Genomic DNA, 24,486 nt, shown 5'->3' with positions numbered 1-24,486 from the left:
CGTGAATTGAATTACTCGGAAAATTTCTGTTTCAACTGAAACATTGAGGAATGAACAATTGAAGTCGATAGGAAACATTATGCATATTTTGTTATGGAATTATCCTTTGCAACCAATCACATCTACATTCATTAAATTACAGCATGCCTATAATAATTTTTGACTCATTTGATTTTACTTTTTTGCGTGAATAAATAATCATTTTCTCCCTCACTTTGACTTGCAAGTCTTTACATCCCATGACGGGCTAAGTGTTCTTGGCTTTTCTAACCATATATTATTTGGATAAGATGATTAGTTTATGCCGACTGAGTATATTTTGTTTTCTATTAATCAATTATAATAAGCTACTGCATTCTCATGTTTACGACATAAAAAAATCTGAGTTTCGGAAAGGAATAACTGCTATCTGTGTATGAGGGTGGCTAACTCGTCTTCAGTTGAAAATCCCTCGCAAACATTGCTCAGTTCCTAGACAGGATTCGAATCCAGGTCTTTCCAACCAGAGAAGATTGTTGATAACAACTGATCTCAATTAGTGTTTGATAGTTATTCCACAATGGAATCTTTACATTTCTTTGCTACAAAGACCTATAAAGAGGGGAGAGGGTCTAACTATTTTGTCTATTATGATATTCAATAAAACGATATTTTTCTGATTCATTGTAACCTATCGTTATAAGTTAAAACTTAACTCTTAAATTTTTACATAGTGTTTTTCGAGTCCCTAACTTATATTTTCTAATATAATATAATTTTTAATATAATCACTTTGAATTTCTGATACACGCACACGTACGAACACGTACGCAAAAATGTATTATGAGGAATTAAATTAGGGACTAACCTTAGTTCAGGTAATTCTCCTATACAGTATTATGCAACTAGCCATTTAACAGAGAACCATCTGAGGTCTGCATGCTCCTTTCGATGCATATTACAATCTCTCCTTAAGACAAAATATTAATAAAGAAGGAGCCTAAAGCATCCCCTAGCGAAGATATACTTAGCAAAAAAAATATTCTGATAAGAATTCATAATCCATAATGACTTTTAAAATATATTATTTCTTATCATTTTAGCAGTTTGCATCGCGAATGTTTTCAAGCATTTACTGTAGTACGACGACTAAGAACAAATTACATGCTAATGTTACTAAAAACCTCTATTCCTCTTCAAATTAGAATCTGTGATGGTGTGATTATTAGATCTAGTGATTTTTCGGCGGCTTTTTTTCAAGTAGTAGTAGTAGTAGCCTAAACATGGAAGTAAGGATGGCAGACGTCTGACAGAAAACATGAAATAAATCAAAGTTCTTATCTTAATCATGCAAGTATTAGATTCTTGGTTTATTTTACACGTGTTCCTTGTCAGCTAGAAAATGCCTGCCATTCTGCCTTTAAGAGACTCCTGATGTAAGCAATAATCATCATCGATTAGAAATGCTCATAAAAACAATTCCCAGGAAATAATCTCCTGATAAGACGCCTCCAAATTTCACTTTTTTCTCTATGCAATGAGTTACTAAGCTTCTCGTTTTCCATCTGCTAAGAGAAAAAACAAATAAACTCCAATTAATTCAAGCAAAGTCCAAATACTTCTCCAGAAATTTTCATAACTGCAGTAATAGCTCTTCCAATACTTAATTTGTTTAACCTTTCTGTTGTGCATAATCCGTCCAGTTTTCTTTTACTGATATTTAGATTGTATTATTTAGTTCATTTTATACTGACTGTATTATGCTGTTAACTGTAACGAGATATAATATAACCATCAATATTATAAAATTATATTATTTTAAAACAAACATGGATTACATCATAGACCTAAATTAATTCCGGACAGAACACCAGTACACTACCATAGCAAAAGCATAAAATGAAATCAATTATCGAGTAGTAATCCATGCGAAATTTCTGAAATTGATATAAAAGGAGATCTCTATCTCAGTTTTCTAGGATGACTGAATTGTTGCGCTTGTGTATGTGTAAATGAATCCTACTCACATTTGGTTAATATCGTAGATAGGTTATAGGAAAGATAATCAGAAAATCCATCTTTAACAATAAAACATGGAACATTTTTAGCTCTTTCTGGTCTTCACCAGTTCTCACAATGGGTGAAACATCATACACAAATTAATAATTTGTATTTGAAATAAAGGAATATATTAACTTTAGACAAACGAGTTTAAACTGCTTTTCCTTAATATGATATAGTTACTAAATAAGAAAGTAAGATTTAGAAAATACTATTGATTTTTTCAAAGGAAGAACTATTTCGCATTGAGATTAACTAAATATTTTGCCTACAGTTTTATTAATATCAACTGAGTTCTTTTTCATGATGTGAAACTCTTGTGGTCTTTCCAGAATAGGCTTATTGGGATTAGAGAGGATTCTTTTCTGTAAACTGAACTGGCTTAAACATTCAATCTTAATGCTATAAGACAAATAAGGTATTTCTCTTATCTTTTTCACTTTAAATTCTTGAGCCTCCGTAGCTCAGTCGGTATAGACGAAATCCTTTGGTCGGAAAGATCTGGGTTCGGGAAGCGAACCCAGGAAGTTCGGGAACTGAGGAACCTTTATCTGGTCTCTTTCGACTTAAGGAGTTAGCCGGTCTCACACGGAGGGTTTTTCCTCTCGGAAACTCGGGTTTTTCGTCCCTAAAAACAGACAGATCGTTCCCGTAAACAGACACGGATCTACAGTCAAAAATACATACTTAGTCCCTTTAATGAGGGACATCCCCTAAGGGACGAATGAGGGAAAGTGGGGGGGACCCCACACAACAACTTTAAATTCTTTTCCGATTTTTTTTTCTAGTTTAATTTTTCTTTATCTTTACAAAACCTTACATCTTCTGCTTATAAAACTAACAGTTCTAACAGTTAGTGCATTATTAATGAATAAAATTGCTATTTCAGCTTCATTATTAATTATATCCGAAACTAAATTGTCGAATCAATGAAAGATTTCAACAACCTGTCTCTCTGTATTTCAAGGATTTCGATACGTTAATCTGATTTTTATCGTTTTTAATATTTTCACGAAGAGAGCAAATTATATGTCATCGTATGAAGTACTTTGTTTTAGCAAGTTTTGTTGTGCTTTAATGGACAGGTTATTGCGTTTATATCTATACTGATTCTAAATGTATTTGAATATTGAGTTTTATTTGCTATGGTGTAAAAGCACCATACTAAATGGGAAAAAAATGTTAGTTTATCTTAATGTTTCATTTACTTGTGTCGTTGTTTCTCCGATTAGCAAGCCTTCAGAATTTTATTTTCGGTCGAATAAATTTAGTGGTAATAATAAAAGAAGGATTAAAAAATAGTGCAATTGAAATTTTAGAACTCCTGCTATTCACAGTTTTATCTGACTGAAAAATCTCTTTAATATTTATAGAGTTTAATCTTTCAGGTTCCTTTCCTAGGACGGTGTGTAATATTGGTATATGTGGAATATATATATATATATATATATATATATATATATATATATATATATATATCACGAAATGGTTGCTTTTTAACCAACTTTCTGAATATCGTTAATCTCGACAAAATTCAATCAGCGTAATTAAAAATGCTTTTACGTAGGAATACTTAACTAATTCGTAAAAAATTCTTAACACTAATAAGAAGTTGCGATAATGAAAGGACTGTTCTATAACTCATAAAACATTTGTATATTTCCTATAAACAATTTCTGTATATAAATCTGTTGCTGTGTTTCTCTAAGAAATTCAAATTGCACATAGAATATAGATAGCTGCAGTTTACCTTGAACTTTGATCAAAATTTTTTTCGCATTTAGCAGCCGTGCCATATGTTGCTCTGCGAACTCTTGATCATCTAAGAAGAGAAGGGCGAAAACTTGAAAAGTATACCCGATTGCGTAAAATTAATAATTCGTTACACTATATGGAAACGACTGCTTATAATATCTCATACACACACATGAAAAAATAAATCGTTAAATTATAAAGAAACAACCAAATGATTATAATTCTCCATTTATTAAACTATATCATATGTAATTTGTTAAAGCTTTAGTCACAGTAAATGTGATAATACTTCCTATTTACATATTTATAAAGAACGTTCTTCAGTAATGGCTTCTGCCTGAGCCTAATCTGAATAGCATTTTTCATTTTCTAGTGTTGTACTTCTTTGAGTTAATTTTCCCTTCAAGTTTCAGTATTTAAAAACAATAACAAATAGGGTGGTAGCAACTTTAATAATTAACCAGGTTTAATTCATAGACTTTTTTATTCATTAAAATTGAATGTTTCTCCGACACGACATATTTCGCTATCTGTATGGCTGACAGTATCTTCAGGAAGATATTTAACACAAAGAAAAAACAACAAAATCTCAAACGTTTCCCAACAGCTATTATTACTATAAATTAAAAAATACTGGATTGATAGTTTAATCACTTATTCTAATCAGGTTTATTTTCTAAATACATCTCTGGAAGGTTGCGTTAAGCGGCAAAGGAATTATTAGTGCCCTTGACCATGTTGTTTAATCTGAGTCTCGGGTCTGGTTTAGTCCCGAAGGCATGGAAAGAGGGGAAAATAGTTTCACTGCATAAAGGAGGATCCAAGACCATGGTTGCAAATTACCGACTGATTAGCATATCAGGAGTCATTGTCAAGGTCTTGGAGAAAGTAGACAAGAGAAAAATACAGGAATGGATAGATGAAAATGGAATACTGTATGGGGGACAGCATGGTTTTTTGAAGGGTAGATCATGCCTCAGTAACTTGCTCACGTTTTATAACACAGTAACGGCTGAACTGGATAAAGGTAATGGGTTTACAGTGATTCTGCTGGACCTTGCTAAGGCCTTTGACAGGATACCACATGGAATTCTAATCAGTAAACTGCAGCATATGGGGATGGATATAGGGTTGGTGAGATGGATAGGAGGGTGGTTGATGGAGAGATATCAGAGAGTAGTTTATTCAGGAGGAGTAGAGTCCAAAAGACGGCATGTGACTAGTGGTGTACCACAGGGTTCTGTTCTTGGATGACTACTGTTTAATTTGTTCATTAACGATATGGGAAAGGATCTAAGAACTGTTCATTTGTTTGCTGATGATAAAAAGTTGGGTAGAGCAATAGTGAATGCGCAGGATGTCAAAATTCTGCAGGGTGATTTGAATAGTTTGGAGGACTGGGCTAAGAAGAATGGGTGTCAATTTAATGTGACAAAATGTAAGGTTATGCATTTTGGGGTGAAAAGATTAGCAGCAGTATACCACATGGGTGGAACTGTACTCCAAGAGATTGATGAGGCCAGGGACTTGGGAGTGTTGGTGGATAGGGAGATGAAGTTTAGGGGGAACATTGCGAAAGTAGCTAAATCAGCTCATCAACTCACTTGGTTGTTGAAAAATACCTTAACGAGCAGAGACAAGCAAGTTATTGTACCTCTGTACCGAGCCTTGATAAGACCTCATCTTGACTACTGTGCCCAGATTTGGTCACCTCTGTTCCTTCTTGATGGGGAGGAGGCGGAGAGGATCCAGAGGCGAGTGAGATGATAGCAAGTCTATGGAATGAACCATATGAGAACAGGTTGAAGATTTGTGGGTTGCAGAAACTAGTTGATAGGCGAAAAAGGGGAGATATGATTGAGCCATTCAAATTGCTAAAAGGATTCTATAAGATTAATTCAGAGGATATTTTTGAGATCAGGACTGGTGGTGGGAGAACTAGGGGACACCTATGGAAGCTGGGCAAGAGTGTGGTTAGCAGTGGTGTTAGAGCTGGGTTCTTTACTTTTAGAGTGGTAAATGAGTGGAATAAGCTGCCAGAGTCTGTTGTGGGTGCTATGACAGTGAGCGAATTCAAGGCAAGGTATGATAGATACTGTGAGAATGGCGTATAGCTGTGTGGACATGGTGTTTAGGGCCTCCCTCAATGAGTCTAAGGACTCCCTGGAGTAGCCTGAAAAATAATAATAATAAAATAATAATAATAAAATAATAATAAAAAAGGTTAAGATTACTGGTAGAAATTTACTGACACATACCCACACGGGTAGACATCTACATATAAGCTTTTTTCATCATTCTCAACAAACATTATCATCAAAAATTTCAAAAATAGAGCTTTAAATACACTTAAAAGTGATAAAATTAAAAAGGAAGGACTTCAAATCCTTCAAATATTTAATTTCTAGAAGAAACCAAAGTCGTACTCAGGAACCAAAATTGCTGCCAGATAAAAACCAGAGGGTTTATTCCATGTGCAACCACAGCCTTCGATATTTGATTTAGAGTGATCAGTATTAATACCTCAATTTTGTCAACGGAAGAAAAATTGTGTAGCCAATTCTTCCAAAATGGCTACACATAAAAGTTACTGAAGAAATTTATGAACGTAATTACAAAAGCACTTTCTTCTTGCCATATGTTGGCAACTCAAGAAGATGCTGTTGTAACATATAGCCAGTGAAACATGTCGGACAAACATTCAATTTTAATGAATAAAAAAATCTACGAGTAAAACCGGGTTTAATTATTTAAGTTGATATAAATCTACTAGTAATGGATTACTTTATAATGGAGTGGTAAGCTGGAATTCAAATGTCTGATTAATGTTCTTCAACAAATTTATTAGAAAATTATAATTATCAGTATGAACAAAGGTATTACTAGAATGGTTGTAAATTATGTATTGAAAGTGAGTTTTATTTTACGATTAAAGCTTCATGGATGAAACAAAATATGAGAAATACTTAACCAAAAGAATAAGCGCAGATCAATCTTCATATTAAATTTAGATAGGTCCAATGGACTTCATGTCTTCCATATACCGGTCAGTTTTCAAGGAAATAAATGAAATGAAATACGAATCCCTTATTCACGTCAAACAAAAAGTGTCCAAAGCGTACTTCAGGACCGTTCTTTATTTGTATAAATAAAGTTCTTTGTTTATATTTGTATAAACATCTAGATAAACATCTTTCATTCCTCAGTTTTTAATTCTGAGCCCTCTGAAGTTCAGTATGCTCCCATATACAAATATAATGAAACGTCTTTCATGGGAAAGCATAATGTTTATATGCACGAGAATGTAAGATAAATCTAGAATCATGAAATTTCGAATTTTTGAATCTTAGAAGGTGGTCAAAGGAGTGGTCGGTTTGTATTTTCTTTTCTTCTTGATTTGTATAAGAAAATGTAATTTTTTTCTTAAATATTTGATTTGTAGAAAAAAACTAAAGTCGGAGTCAGGAACCAAAACTGCTGCTAGAGGGTTTATTCCATTGGATATTTGATTTAAAGTGATCAGTATTCATACCGCAATTTTGCCAACGGAAGGGAAAAAAAGAGGCTGAGTTTAGTGAGTAACATAAAACAGCAACATTAGTTATTTTAATTTAGGTAGAATGATTTTTCTGATTATACTACTTAAATTTCCTAGTGAATCTACGAAGTTCCCAGTGAAACTCATCAGTGGTTATTGGACTATTAAAATATAACAACACCTGCTAATTTAGGAATTCAATGAATATGTCCTTACTTGATTGTTAAAAAGTAAGTCGCATTCTGAAATGCCACCAATTCTACTCACAAATTTCTGCAGGGAATTTCTTATCCCATTTCATTTCATATTAATTAAGAAAGGTTTTATATACCTCTCTGTACAAGTATCTTTACTGTAAGGCTTTCAGCATGTGCAAAGAATGCACAAGCAGAGGAGAAATCTTAAAATTTAATATTAAAATTATCGGTATCGTGTTTTGGACCATTGCGAATCACATATCATATAAACATTCATCCATCCTTCCTAACAGAAAGGCAAGTACAAAGACTAAGATACACTTTTAGAACGCAAAAACATTTTAATCTTCAAGTGTGAGACTGCTTATTTGTTGTCTGAAGTGGTTTGAAAGAAATACCATGTTTGGTCTCTAACGAAGAAACTTCTGTTAAATAAAGAAAGATTGTAGAGAGAAAGAGAGTGCACGAAACATTTAAGCATCTTATCTGTGGTTGCCATTAGGAAAGATATGCCGTTAAATTCTACTTCACTGATGAACGAAAAAGTAAGGATCTAACAAATATGATTCAGAAAAATCTGTTTTGAAACCTATATGATAATAAAATGGGCAAATTAAATGAATCAAGTTGAAATAGTTAGCTAAATCTCTTGTTCATCATCATTACATCATTTTAGTGAACTAATAATTGCATGGATGGTACGAGGGTGTTCTGAAAAGTTGTGATAATCATTATCAGACCTTTTCAGTCCCCCACTCGTGTAATCCTTATAACGATTACAATGCAATTCATAAATTAGTATCTACAATGAACCTCGGAAGTGTGTTCAATGCCAGAGGTTTAATCTTATGAGTTGCTTGATACAATTAAATAGTTAAATTGCAATCCATAAATTGCATACGCATGAAATTTATGGATTGCATGCATATTCTCACATTACATTATCTGAAAAAAGGGGAGAGGCAGGGTTCAAATCCTCTCTTCTCCTCTCCTGTGGCCGAAGCTTTTTTTTCAGCATTTTGTGGCTGAACTAAGTCAGCAGGATTTCGATGAAGGGGAAGGTAAGATTTTGTTCTTGACGCAAATATGCCTATGAATAGAGCCGACTACTTTGTTCTATCATACGTCGATTCATTTGATCATATCACTACACTACACTACACTACACTACACAGATTAAGAGTAACTGTGTGTGTTTGAGAAATTACGTTTTATTTGCTTTTCGACACATTCACTAACAAAACACAGATTCCTCTTGAACATTGTCATTGCTGAGCTACTCCTAAATACAACCTAGTTCAGTCCCTTTTTACATAGCATTTTTATATAGCTCTAGGCACACATTTCCGGACTGTATGTTTCTTCTTTCTAGATAGAAACATCTACCTGCTATTATATTTTGTCCACTTTACGTGTTATGTTCTTCAGGATGTAACACACAATCACACTTTGCGTTCTTGGAATTCGGAGTGATCCCTAGAGTGTAAAGTAGGTCAATCGGAAAATCTCATGATGCATTGTTTCTTTGTGCTTTGAAGATACATATTTCATGTCCTGCTATCTGGTAGGAAAAAAGCAACTTTTGTTAAATGGTGGTGTTTACTGATTATATGATCGGTAAACACGAGATTTCGTACCATCTTCCTCTTAATGTGTATAAAAGTATTTAGAATTAAATTTTTATAAACTAATATTTGTATTAATATAAAACTCATTTTATTTAGTATATCCCAAAAGCAATTTATTTTATTTTTTTTATAAAATTACTAGGAGTGCTTTAAAAATAGCACTTAAATATTTCATACGATATTCTGAGTTTTTTGTATGTATGAAAGCCAGCCTCTTCCTTGAAATGCAAGCTAAAATTGAAATTATATTTATTTTAAGCTAGGTAATCTTGCGACTTTTTCCTGATAACAGGAAAGAAGTGCTAAAAGAGATGTTGATGGGGAACTGTGGCTGTTAATAATGATTATTTGAGCACAATTCTGAGATCACCAATATTTTATGAAGTTTGTTTTTAATTTCCGAATATTTTTTTTCGCGCGCGCGCGCGTGTGTGTGTGTTTTAAGTTCACGCTTCTAGCTGCTAATATACCAACCAATACATATCACACGCACGCCCATGATGTCCATCCTCATTACTGTTCACTAAAGTACTAAACCGAGCAATAAAATGATTTTCCATATGGAAATAATCAGAACAATCAGAAATTTATGAGAATAATAACTCTGGCACCGAAGCTGCCTTGGAGCCAGTATGTTCGCCTTTTATTAGTGTTTTTTAATTAAGGTGTTGCTAGCTTATTTGTCTTGAACTGTTGGTTCTCATCAAAAATTAGCAATTCAATACAGCTGTCAGACCAGTGAAACTTTAATCAAAAGCACTAACACTAGACGAACATACGGGCTCCTTGGAGAATTCGTGTCTTTTAAGTTGTGCAATACCAAGATAACTTCGATGTCGAAGTTTATTATTCTCATAAGTATCGATCTGAAAAATTTCAAATTTTCAAAAAAAAAATAGTTTCAAATATTTCTCTATTATATAATGATGGATTTATAATATCCATTGTTTTTACAATGAATTGTAGCATTCTAGGCTCTTTCTTCAACTATTTTGATTTATGGTATTTTATTTTGATTTTCGTTTATTTGTTCCACTGCTTAGTGGTTCTATAACTTTTCTTTGTGTTACCTTCGAAAACCGATATCAATTAAAGCTATTCACAGTTATATAATCGAAAGCAATCATGCGCACATGCTTAGCAGAATAGAAAAGAATCACCTTAAAACAAATAAAAATAAATAAATTCCCATATTCAATTTTGTTAATCGCTCTCACAAAAGGTAGTAAACTTAATAGCGTGAGCGGAATGAGTGTACGATGATTCGATGACATTAGAGACCAACTACTTCAGTCCTCCATGAAAGAAGGTGGTCTCTAGATGACAAAATCATTTACCACCTTAAGGCTTTCGAAAACATTTATGCCCACAGTGGGAGAGTTTCACCTACAGCTCATTATGTGCAGGGCGGTGACAGTCTAAACTCGCTCACCCAACCCAACATCACACTTCCTAATATATATAGTATGAACATAAATTAATTACATTTCTCTCCACCACTTGGAAGCATCGAGAACTGACCTCTGGCTTCGATGCCGATCTCATAATCACTGCCTTCCTCAACTGTTATAGACTTTGAATGATTTCTTCTTCAATGAATAGAATTAACATTCATACAATCATACACTCCATGAGAGAACATGCCAAATCGAAATAATTTCTCTATCTGATATTCATTCTTTCGTTTCAAATTTGCATCCACCATTCAATCATATTCATTTGCTATCTTTGCTCATTCCAGAATCTGAAAAACCACTCATACCTTTTCCATAGCTTTATTATTTCTCACGCTGTTAATGTTCTGCATTTCGACTACTCAAATTGTGAGATAGAATTAATTAATATTTAGAATTCCAAATGGCTTAGAAATTATAATAAAACACAATTATGCAAAGTAAACAAATGTGCTTAATAAATTATGATTAATTATACAGATATTTCAGTTTTTAAGTATCTTAAACCATTATGAGTGTTGGAAAATGAATAATGAGAAATTCAAAAATAACAGTGTGTAGTCACGAGAATGCCAGGTTAATGTTATACTTTTGGGATGTAATATAGATTGTGTGTGTGTGTGTGTGTGTGTGTGTGTGTGTGTGTGTGTGTGTGTGTGTGTGTGTGTGTGTGTGTGTGTGTGTGTGTGTGTGTGTGTGTGTGTGTGTGTGTGTGTGTGTGTGTGTGTGTGTGTGTGTGTGTGTGTGTGTGTGTGTGTGTGTGTGTGTGAGAGAGAGAGAGAGAGAGAGAGAGCACTTAAAAAGTTGAGAAACAGTGATTAATCACTGTGTTTCTTAACATTCTTTGAAAAGACGTTCGAATTTCTGGTTTTAGTCTGTGTAGTAATTTATTTCATTCCACAGGACCAGGTTGCTGGTATTGTTAATTCCATGTTCAGTAAGGCAGTAAAGCCAGATTTGTGATTTTTTGAGTTCAGTTTAGGAAGGGATTTGTTATAGATTGGCATACTTGTTCAAAGCAGGGCAACTTCTAATCACAAAAGAATCTGATATACTTCAGGTGGCAATGAGAGATGCACTTTATCTTTTGTAGAAGGTAGCAGAATGTATTTCATAATACCAGTCCTATAACGAACTAAAAAAAAATCACAAATATGAAATTAACAATTCTTGCAAAAAGATCCTGTGAAATGAAACTAAATTATTACACAGAAGCAACCAGAAAGTAGAATACCTTTTCAAAGAAAGTAGTAATATCCTTCTTCCCGGTCCAAACCTAAAACAGGGATGTGTGTGCGTGCGTGCACGCACGCGCGCGCACACGCACACACACACACACAAACACACACAATCTATCCTAATAGTACAATATTAACTTAGCACTCGCGACTGCACGAAAAAAAAAATACAATTCCTCACGCTTGCATTGCTATTTTTTTAATTTGTCACTATTCTCTTTGTAATACTAACGATGTTTTAAGATGATTAAACCAAAATATCCGTAATTAATTTTAATTTATTAAACATAATTTTACATTATTATAGTTTATATGGATATCACACAGTTATCTCTTCATCACTAGATGGCTTTTCTTTTATTTTCTTGTCTTTCCTTTCCTTTTCTTTTTACCAATAAACTGTAAGAGATGAAATTCCGTGTTTTCTTAGTGTAAGAAGTTGGCACTGATACTAAATAACTGCTTTCTTTTAAATGCATTTTAAAAATAATTTAATGTTAATTAATGTCTTAAGTTACATGTGTACTGTTAAAACAATATATGTTAGTGAATATTATACAAATTGCATGTTATATTGGTAAATGACAAAAAGGGGGTTGTCTCAACGATATCAACATCAATTCAACATCTTAAATATGGCACCGGTGAAATGTCAAAGTATTTTGACAAAATATTTTTGACTGCTCATCACGGTTGTGATAAGTAGTCGATTATCACAACCGTGAACAAGCAAGCTTCCTTTCCTAGAGATTGCCATCAGGTACTCTTAGCATTTTGTTTAGTACTACAATGGCATCAAGTGAAATAACTCTGACTCTTTTTTCATGGTCAGATTAATATTCGCTCTCCTGATTCGGATGATTTATTATTATTATTATACGGGACCTCCATGGTGTCCGAAGACTCATTGCGGGAGATCCAATCTCTCCACACAATCTATCATACCTCTCATTGAACCCATTAACAGACAAAGCACTCACAACTGACTCTGGCAATCCATTCCATTCATTTACAACTCTCCAATCAAAAAATCTAATCAAGGAATGACTCCTTGTTCTGGTCCCTTTAGCCAAGTGCTGAAACATTTCCCATGCATCAATACTATAAAATCCTTTAAGCAACTTAAATGTTTCTATCATATCCCCATCTTTTTTCTCCTATCAACCAACTTCTGCAATCCACACCTTCAATCTATCCTCATAGGGAACACTCGCCTCTGAATCATCATCCTCTCCACCACTTCCTCATTCACAAGAAACACAGGGGGCCGGACTTGAGAACAATAATCCAGATGTAGGCGTATCAAGGCCTTATAAAGATGAATGACAACTTCCTTATCTCTACTTGTTAATGTTTTCTTCAATAGCCAAGTAATCTCATTGGCAACCTTAGCAATATGTCTTCTAAATTTTAACTCTCTGTCTACCATCACCCCTAAATCTCTAGCTTCATCTATTTCCTGGAGTACAGTGCCAACAATGTGACACACGGCTTTTAATCTATTTATCTAAAAATACGTAACTTGTGGAGAGCTTGTAGGACGATTTAAATAGGCTGTCGGTATGGGTACACGTTAATAGGTGCCAGTTTCACATTTCTCGACATTAAACTGACACCTATTAACGTGTGCCCATGCTGACAACCTATTTAAATCGTACTGCAAGCTCTCCACATCGCCTTGATTAACTATTACTCTATGTAATTTCGCATCACCATCAAACAACTGAATATTTCCTTTCATGTTATTTCCTATATTGTTAATGTACAAATTAAACAGCAATGCTCTCACTACCGAACCTTTTTGATATCTGTCCCGAAGTTATCTTCCTATTTACTTAACCAGTGTCATATCCATCCCCATTTGTTCTAATTTGTGTTCCATGTGGCATTCTGTCAAATACCTTTGCAATATCATCGCGTATCAATTTCCTTTATCCAACTCAACTGTTACTCTATTATAAAAAGTTAGTAAATTATTAAGGCATGACTGGCCCTTCACAAAGCCATGTTGACCCTCATACAGTATCATATTTTATCTACCCATTCTTGAATTCTCTTTTTTACCAATTTTTCTAGTACTTTTACCACCACGCCTGAGATGCTGGTTCGTCTATAATTTGCTACTGCAGTCTTAGAACTTCCCTTATGTCTTATTTGTTCTGAGAATTACTGAAACAGTTCCTGCTGGAATGAAGGTTTCATCATCCCTAGTCCAAAACTCAGTATGTTATAATTGATTTGAAACAGAAGCATTAGCTTCATTCTTAACCTAAACCGAGGTACAACAGTTGGGAAAATCAACAATACAACCCATAATTATCTGAAGACAAAACTTCACTGCTCAGCATAATATTTCTCCTGCAATTACTGAATAGATCGCCTAGACGGAACACCAGAAATAGTGCACTATATGCCTCCTCTCATCTTTCTTCACAATTTAGATAATTCCTCTCCCCTCCCCCCTCTAGAAATTGCAATTAAAACGTAATTGGGATTTACACCCATGCTATATCGTTTCTATGCTGTTTCATACTTAGCTGACATTTATTCTCAAACTTTGCAAGTGAGTTTATAAAAAATAAAATAAAAATAATAAAACAAAAAGTAAGTAAGCCAATAAAGCATTGCCACATAGTCCTCTCTTCAGTTCTCTCTCTCTCTCAAAAAAAAAAAATAGAATATTTGAATTAACAGTTAACTTTTCTACTACATTTTAGAAGCTCATCTGTTAATCTGCAATTATCAATATGGATTCCGTCATTCTTGATCCACAGTGGATCTCCATTGCTTCCCTCTGGAGACGTGATGTAAAGGTTTGGAGAAATTTGCACGCATACCCGACATTTTCAGGCCATTTGATTTGATCTACCACTAAGGCCTACTCAGCAACTTAACATCGGATGTTTTCCTTCCACTGTTTGTAATTAGATAGTCTTTTGTTTTCTTCTTCTCTGGCCTTTCATACGTATCACAGTGCATAGATGCCCTTTTCAGATTTCACTATCAATGCAGGAATCCATTAGTACTTATTTTTTTACTTATCCTCCTTCTTCTATTCATAATGCATTTTATCATTGATAGCATAACATTATGAATAGAAAGAGGATAAGTAAAAGTTTCTTTTCTTTTCTTTTATTTTTTGGTAATGATATACACCATATTTTAAACTACATCTTCCATGACGAATGTCATAAATCCTGAATTCCATTCTATTCCTTTCTCATATGAAAGCTTTTAATTTACTTTCCCCTTATCTTTGATGATATCAAAGTTTCCAGACATGATCTAGCGCTTCTTAGGTGATATTTTGATTCTCTCTCTCTCTCTCTCTCTCTCTCTCTCTCTCTCTCTCTCTCACACACACACACACACACACACACACACACACACACACACACACACACACACACACACACACACACACACACACACACACACACACACACACACACACACACACACACACACACACAGAGCTTTTGTTCGAACAATCTCACAGAGATGTCCTGTTGTCTGTTCATATTTCTTATAATGACCCAGCATCCACCATTTTTCTACTTTCTTCTAAATATAAGAATACATATCAGAAATTCATAGTACAAGACTACTAAGCTAGTTTCTTATCCTCTTCACTCTTCAGTGATATTCTTTGAAGCACTTAGTATTTCCCAAGTATCGCCATCTGTCACCTTTTAATCCGAACAGTGTTTTTTCTTATCTTCTCAATGTCCAATTTACGCATGGCTAAATGCTACGTTCTGTAGAATTGATATTTCTATCGTCATCACTGATGCAGGCAATTATATTCCACTACCAGAAAAGTATCCTTGGCTTTCCTAGCTATAATTCATCATAATATTTTTGGAATAAAGTGATTAGAACACATATAATCTGTAAATTTTGTGTGTGTGTGTGTGTGTGTGTGTGTGTGTGTGTGTGTGTGTGTGTGTGTGTGTGTGTGTGTGTGTGTGTGTGTGTGTGTGTGTGTGTGTGTGTGTGTGTGTGTGTGTGTGTGTGTGTGTGTGTGTGTGTGTGTGTGTGTGTGTGTGTGCGCGTGCGAGTGAATTTGTGAGTACTCATGGCCGGTATTTGGGTTTACCTGCCTACAGAGAGAGAGAGAAAAAAAACCGAGTTTCTAGAGGAAAATTCCCGCTACCTAAGATCGAATTCAAATAAAAAAACAACTCTTATAAAAGTTTTTCGTCTTCTAGAATGGATTGAAACCAAGGACTACCCAACCAAAGTGCATTGTCAATACATGCTGAATGACAGAGGCACTTGATATTTAAAAAAATTATACCAACTATGTTTATCTTCTCTTTTGAAATTTTCTGTTATTTAACTGAAACTTTCCAAACCTTATTTTCTGTGCAAATGGACATAACAAACAACTTAAATGTTGCTATTTAATTTTAACTAGTAGAGATGATCGTCTAGTATAAGAACATTATTTTGATGGAAGTTGCCTGAAGTAAGTGGTCTTCATAGATACCGGATTCTGTGTCTAGGGCAACGTTTCTGTGTTATCTAAAAGTTAACAAACCCTATAATAGTAATGTACTTAGGTTGTCATCCTTTATGTATGAGATTCACATAAGCAAATAATTTTTACCATTTGGGCCAGTCCCTATTTGTCTTTAGGTTCCCTAGCTGTGTAGTTGTCCCTGTGAGATAACGTTTCACAGTTTGGGAGCCCAAATCAAATCACTTAAGATTTTAATACTATTCGGTACATTACGCCAAAGTATTCTAAGGTTTTCCCTTCACTTAAAATTTTGCATTATCAAGCAGTGATTCATATTTAATGTTTTAAATTTTAGAATGCTTATAAGCACTAAAGTCTGCACAAAAGTCTTAGGTGGTATTCACTTCTAGCTTTTCCATTAGAAATTCGTCTATATTTATAAATAAATAAAAACCTATATTTATTAGAGGCCTAAAGTAGCTTGAAATAAGTACCGTTTGTAGTCTAGAGCAGAGTTCAGGCATTATCTAACTTTAACCACGAAGTTTTCCAAGTGGAATTCCGATTCTGATTTTATATATATATACTGTATACAGTTCAATTTACTGTTCTCTGATGTTTTGTAAACTATTTTTACAAAGTGCTTTTATGTTTCATAAAAGCATTGTAGTATTTGAATCGCGTACTTTTTCATTCTGAATTTCTGTTGCGCAAATTATGTATGTAATAAATGAGGACGCGAATCGCTTGCATTCATTTAACTAATATGCCTTTTAATTTTTTTTTAATACTAATCACACCGATGAGCTAAGATAATATCAATCTAATCTTAGCTCGTCGATATAGCAAAACAATGCTATCGATGAGCTAAGATTAGAGAGGTCGTAAAATGTGCTCTAAAGATCAAAATGAAACTTTTCAAGCCACTTCACAGCTTTCCACTTGGCATTGAAAATGGCTTACCACATTAAGAGATTCACAATATTCTGGACTCACAGCCTACAGGTCTAGCAGCGGAATCCCTATCACCTAATTTAAATATTTATGTTAGTTATATGATATAATATTTTTCTTCCAATGGTACTGTTCAAATCTTGTCTGGGATGCGAATAAATTTCATCCAGCCTTTTTCACGCAATACTGAGTTTTCTTTCCTCGGGCAATGGCGTTAGATTCCTTTCACGAAAATTTCGTTACTCCTTTCCTAAACAATTAAATTACCTTGAGAAACACTTCATGTATTCAGTTATCTCATTACACCCAACTGCAAACAATTAAAAAAATCTAAAATTACTGATACCAAAATCTAGCAGCTTATAAACAAATACTGAAGAGGAAAAAAATTATTTTCCTTACTAAGAATTATGCTTTTTTTGGTCTCAAGCACACATTCATCATGGCCTCATTATTAAGGCAGTAGCGTTTGATTATTAATAATAATTTTTAATAATAATAATAATAATGAAACTCTTTGAATTTAGAGTTTCTTATTCGGCTTTGAAATAATGTGGGATTCAATATCCCCTTAATTTAAATAATTTCACATCGCCGAAATGAAGCCTTTTGGCTCTTTATTTCAGTAATAATAATAATAATAATAATAATAATAATAATAATATATATATATATATATATATATATATATATATATATATATATATATATATATATATATATATATAATATATATATAAACTGCCATTCGACGACAGAAACCTAGGGACCTAGAAGGAGCTGAAACAGGCGCTATATAAATATTATAGCGAGAATGAAAGTTAGAGAAATTCCTCTCTCTGTCTCTCTCAGTCACACACACACACAGTGTGTGTGTGTGTGTGTGTGTGTGTGTGTGTGTGTGTGTGTGTGTGTGTGACTGAGAGAGACAGAGAGAGGAATTTCTCTAACTTTCATTCTCGCTATAATATTTATATAGCGCCTGTTTCAGCTCCTTCTAGGTCCCTAGGTTTCTGTCGTCGAATGGCAGTTTGTTTATCATGTCAGGTACGTTGAAGTTACGGGTGGCTTTTCCGTAGTGATTATTGTACTTATATGTTATGTAGTTTGTTCACTGTGGTCTTGTTATTTGGTATATTGTTCTGGTTACTCTGTAGGTTGGACTGAAGTAGTGTTTAATATGACTGTGTAGTGGTATAAGTGTTTCACTTTAAATATTTTGTGTTCTGTTCATGCTGCCCGCATAAGTGCGGGTTGTTCCCAGAATATCAGTTTTACTATTTTATTTTGCAACCATTGTAACCTGTTAAGTTTGTAGTCTTTGCAGAATGCGTGTGATGTGATTGCATATCTGGAAATGTTTTCACATAATGCTTTATAGATTAGTATTTTTGTGTGTGTCGGGGCACTATCTTTCAATGGATATAGTTTGCTTGCTATTTCTCTTGAGTTTGTTGTGTAGGTAGTTCATATGGCTATTCTAACTTTGATCAGCATCGAAGTGAAGTCTGAGATGGCGTGTTGTTTTCACCCGTGTGATGGTTGTGGTTTTAGAATAGGCGCTTTGTGTATAGGAGGATGGATGTTGCATAGTGATATATTTGGTTTCTGTGGTTTAGTTTCTATTAGGTTTCTATTCCTATATAACAATTTTTTTAAATCATAATAGTTTATTATCTTTCAAATAATTACATGAATATACTAAAATTTAGGCAACAATGCAACTTTTTCTTGCAAAATGTTTCAGCAAAAATTATAATTACTCATAATATCATTATCATTTGCAGAATTTCTCATTGACACAAGAGTAAAAAGCGTGTATTATCATTAATAATAATCATAGTAATACTTTACACTTAATAACTCAGTTAAACAATATTACTTATGTTGCAGTTCACATAATAATTTTTTTAAATTTAAATATGTAAATTAACTATATAATTTTAAATTTAAATATATAACTGAAGTATTACTATAACATTTTCTGTTTACTACAAGTATTCATTACAGAATATTAAGTAAATAATGTTAGATAAATACTACTACTAGGATGTAACTCAACTGCATCCTCGAAGCTTTGTAATTAGCTTATCTGAGGATCACACTGGTTATATATATATATATTATTGATTTGGTTGCTGTGTTGGAAGTAGGCAGGTGTTCGGGAGGTCAAATGAATGATGTGAAAGGTCTGATCAAAGTGAAATTGCCGATATATCATGTGTTATTGCATCTGTCTTGATGGTTCACATCCTTTTTTTTATCGTGGGTTTTTGAGCTAATTAGGAAGCTTTTGTTTTAAAGTGGCAGCCTTTCTATGTCTTCTGAGCTTTTAATTTGTATCGGCTTTGAAGTTTGTGACTTCCTTATGAATATCTTGGCATCTCTGGTCCACAAAAATTGGTAATTTTTTTCCATTTTTGCTTTTCTTGCTTGGTACAGCAGATTCTGGTTGAACGGGATTAAATATTCGGATAGGAAGATGGGTGTATTGTCTTGCTATGCGTTCAAGTCCTTGGCAACTGGTTTTCTCTGCCTGCTGGCTTTTATGAGATTGTCTCTTGTGGACTTGTTCGTAAGACGAATTATGACTGGTGCAGGTCGTGGCAAGCCTTGGTTTTTGCTCTTCCTAGGAATTCGATTTACGGTCTGAATGTCGTTAAGCTGTATGGGGATATCAATTACATGGCCTAATTTTAAAACCACGTCTCTGAGGTTTTCTGTAGGTGCAGTTTCAGGAAGACCGTTTATGACAATATCTTCTTTATGTTGTTGCTGATTTAAACGTTCGTATTGTAGTTTTAGAGAATGAAGTTCTTGACGGAGTTCGGATGTCTCTTTCATCAAATTGTGTTGCCTGCCATTTAGTGCGTTAATGCTCATTTTAATGTCTTTTACCGTTTGCAACACTTCTATAACTGCTAAATTATTATGTTTTACCAAATCTTCATATTCGCTAGATTTTTTTGTTATTTGTTCGTTCTGTTTATTAAAGAGTTCTTGTACAAGGTCTGCTAAGCTGGCTTTTATGGTCTCTAGACCGTTTCCTATTAGTATATTTAAATAGTTAAAATTAAAGGACTCACCTGCATTTTTTTGTCTGTTCAGTTCGTCGTCTGATTTTGCCTCCGGTATAATCGGCTGCGTCGTGGGTGGCTGCTTTAGGTGCGTTTCTTTGTTCTTCCTACAGAATACGCACTTCCATTCCTCACGTGTTACATCGGATTTATATTTATGTTGCCCAGTTGTTTCTGAAACGCCGGCACATTTTAAGTGTAGAATCCTACTGCATTTCGTACACGTTATATTATTTACGTTAATAATAATAATAACAATAATATAATTATATTCACTATTATTTATAATATTACAAAGAATAGCATGTTAATGATAATACTGTATATGTTTTCCTTTCTATTTTGAACAAAGTGGAAATGGTGTGTTCAAGGACCCGAAGTCCTTTCAGATTTTGATTAATACCTCGTATACCGTATATGGTATACGAGGGTGGTCTAAAAGGTTCTTGGCTTCGACCATTGATGGCAACACTATCGGCACGATTTTTTTTTCAAAGTTGGAACATCTGTGATAAGCATCCATGTGAAATTGCAAGTCATTCTATCAGGTAGTTTGTTTTATACAGCTGTCTGAAGCAAACGTGTTGTCTGTACACCTTATAATGAATAAAACTGAGTATCTTGCAGTTATAAAATTCTTTGTAAAAGAAGGTTTAATGCAAAAAGAAATTCATTCCAAGTTCATAAATGTTTATGGGCACTCTTCCTCCTTCGTTTTCGACAATTAAGAAATGGGCTGCCGAGTTTAAACGTAGCCGTACCAGCCTTGAAGATGATCGAAGTGAAGGACTTCCAAAAAGTGTAACAACAGGAGAAATCATTGATCAGGTGCACGATATGGTATTGGATGACCGGCGAGTCAAAATGCGTGAAATTGCAGAGACTATAGGCATTTCAAAAGAATGTGTAGGATATATTTTTCATGAAGAATTGCAAATGAAAAAGCTTTGCGCAAGATGGGTGCCGCGCTTGCTGACAGCAGATAAAAATCGCACGCGCATGAAAATCTCTGAACGGTGCTTGGAGCGTTTTAACAAGAATAAAACTGATTTTTGTGCATCAATGTATTACTATGGATGAAACTGGGATTCACCATTACATGCCACAATCCATACAGCAGTCAAAACAGTGGACAGAATCCGGTTGTTCAGCGCCAAAGAAGGCAGAGTCAGTTCCATCAGCAGGAAAGGTCATGGCATCGGTGTTTTGGGATGCTAAAGGCATTTTGTTTATTAATTATCTTGAAAAGGATAAAACAATAACCGGGGAATATTAGTCCAATCTGTTAACCACACTAGGCGAAAACATTCGTGAGAAAACACCCGGTTTGCAGAAGAACAAAAATCATCTTTCATCAGGATAATGCACCCGCCCACAAAGGTGTTTTTGCAATGGGAAAATTATGGGATCTGCACTATGAATTGTTGGAACGTCCACCCTATTCCTCAGATTTGGCTCCCTCTGACTTCTATCTCTTCCCAAAACTAAAACTCTTCCTCGCTTTTTTCTTCGAATCAAGAGGTGATCGCAGCTGTAGAGGGATATTTTGCAGATCTTACTTCCTTATCGTGTGATGGTACAGTAGCTGTGACTCTCCTTTTTACGGGGGGGGGGGATACGGCACCATGTAGTCCCCTCAAATTTTATCTGGGCTCAGGCTGAGGAATCAGGCCTATGGCTGGGTCAGTATTCCTGGCTGTATTCCGTGTGTGTTCACGAGGCCGATTTGCCTGCTTGCGGGATGAAAAACCACAGATAAACTGGCGGGAAAAACCCTGCTGTCCACTCTCAAGACCGGCTAACTTGGCTATGGCTGAGAAAGATCCTTAAGCTCCTCACGTAATCGACGGGAATCGAACCAAGGACACTCCTTTCCCAGGCATTTAGTTGCGAAGCCCAAAGCTACTAGGCTAACCGCCGGGACGCAGATCTTAGTGAGAACCACTACAGGGACGGGATAATGGCGCTGCAGCTTCTCTGGAATAAATGTAAATGTATTAGTCTTAAGGGAGATTATGTTGAAAAATAAAAATAATTTTGAAATTATAAATTTGTTTTTTCATTGTTAGGCCGAGAACGTTTCAGACCACCCTCGTTACTTCGAGTACTTAGCGTGTAAATGCCGTGATTATAAATGGTAATGGAATTCTTTTAGGGCGACATAATTCATTATCTTAGCGCCTGCACTCCAGCTGGCAATAAAAGAAGTCCAGTTTAAACCAAACTGAATTGATTTGGCAACTTTCATCAAAAATCCTTCATTCACTTTGACTAAACAAATTTTATGCTCACAGACAGACGGACAGACAAGAGATCCTGAACATCCCCAATGTATTTGCTTCAAAGTCAACTGAAAACTTAACATAACACTTTGCGTTTGTAATATCTAATTTCGAAAAATCTCAGGTTTCCCACAGATTACTGAAACAGATGTGTTGACACAGTTTGTACGAGTGTTGTTCTTGCGTAATGCGTATGTTTGTCCACAGTTCTCTTTAGGTGACTGAACTCGTATAAACATCATTTTTTAGTGTTTTTTTTTTCCTCTTGATTTCCGTTAACCGACCACCGCTTATGATAATCTGTGTCAATTCTCGTGGTAAAGGCCTGGATCCCTTCTCTAAAGTGCAGACCAAAGATCATACTGAAAAGCTATCTGTGGAGATAAGTTGCTATTTTTAACGAGGCAGACTTCATCTGTGTATATTGATTGAAGAGGATCACAGCTTTTTCCTGTCGTTGACCTTAACAATGCTGTTGTTGGATAATATATTTAGCCACTGTGATTAAATTATACAACAAACAGAAGTTGAAGAGCAAATTAAGTAGCTTGTTTATTGTAGGAAGTTCAATAGGACATCATTTCGTGCCTCCATAATACTAGATCATCGATACTATTACTGCTAGAGTTGTTGTTGTTTAGCCTAATTTTACGAAACATTTAATTATAAACAGTATGTTTACATTGAATATTGTCTAACTATAGACCACAGTTTTAATTATAGAAAGTATAATATTCGCTAAACGTCATTCCTTCGATTAATTTTTATATATGAAGAAATCTTCAAAACTTACTTTCTTTGTTGGTAAATGAACTGCTTGTAGTAATAGTTCATTTAATAGTGTATATGTTGATACAGGACTTTTGAATGGAGCTCCCTGTAATGAATAACTGAACAGTTTCTTCCAGTTTAGTATTTTCGTAGCTAATAGCTAACTGGATCGGTTTATTTATTTTTCGCCTTTAAAGAATCTAAAAGCTCATTCCAAAGGAAACACTTTGGGAGATATCCCAAAGTGTCTCCTGATAGTTATTTCTATTTACTGCGAATGTTCTCCATTTTTTGACGTTTTGTAGGATGAAAAAAATCAAGAGAGAGAGGTTTGACAAATATTTTATAAGAAGTATGCACTTCAATATATACTATGCATACAATATATGTAAATTTCTTCAAATATCAACTGAATGCACAAGTATAAGTTAAATGTTATACTCGCTTTGTTTACCATTACTTAGCGATACTTTGTTGTCAAACATGCTACAAACAACTCGATAAGCACCTGTCGAACTCAAGTATTTCCACGTGCACGTGAATAACCGTACAGTTATCTCTACGCTCTAGTACAAAAATCAATTATCGTTATCTGTAGGCATCACGGAGGGGGTGGTGGAAGATATTTTTCGTATCTTCAAAGTTTTAAATGATATAGCTATTTTTAGATATTCAAGTTATATATCCCGGCATCACTTTCTTTTCGACTAATTTTGCATGGAAAATAACTGGTTGAAATAGAACTTTTTAAACAGTAGTTAGATAGACGCTTTGATTAATTAGAAGAACTCCAAGCTAATTGGAGGTGTGCAGTTTATTTTTAGTGTTGCAGGATTGTTGAAAGTAGTCTGAGGCAACTAAGGGGAATTCTATTTATCAGGAATATGAGTGGCGTATAGTAATGATTCCTTTATGAAGTTTTTCAAAGGAAAAATTCCTTCCATCTCCGTTTAAAATAAGCTAACCAAGTTTCATGTGAAAAGGCCTATAAAATATTCCTCGCTTTCTTGACGTATTTGAACCAAAACACGTGCCTTTCTTCGATTGCTCCAGACAGACTAACATCGAAAACACAGAAATTTGGAAG

The sequence above is a fragment of the Typopeltis vanoorti genome, chromosome 5 (assembly GCF_054136105.1).
Source record: "Typopeltis vanoorti isolate ZY-2024b chromosome 5, IOZ_Tvanoo_1.0, whole genome shotgun sequence".
Lineage (NCBI taxonomy): Eukaryota > Metazoa > Arthropoda > Arachnida > Uropygi > Thelyphonidae > Typopeltis > Typopeltis vanoorti.
The sequence above is the reverse complement of the archived record's forward strand: the minus strand, read 5'-3'. Positions refer to the sequence as shown.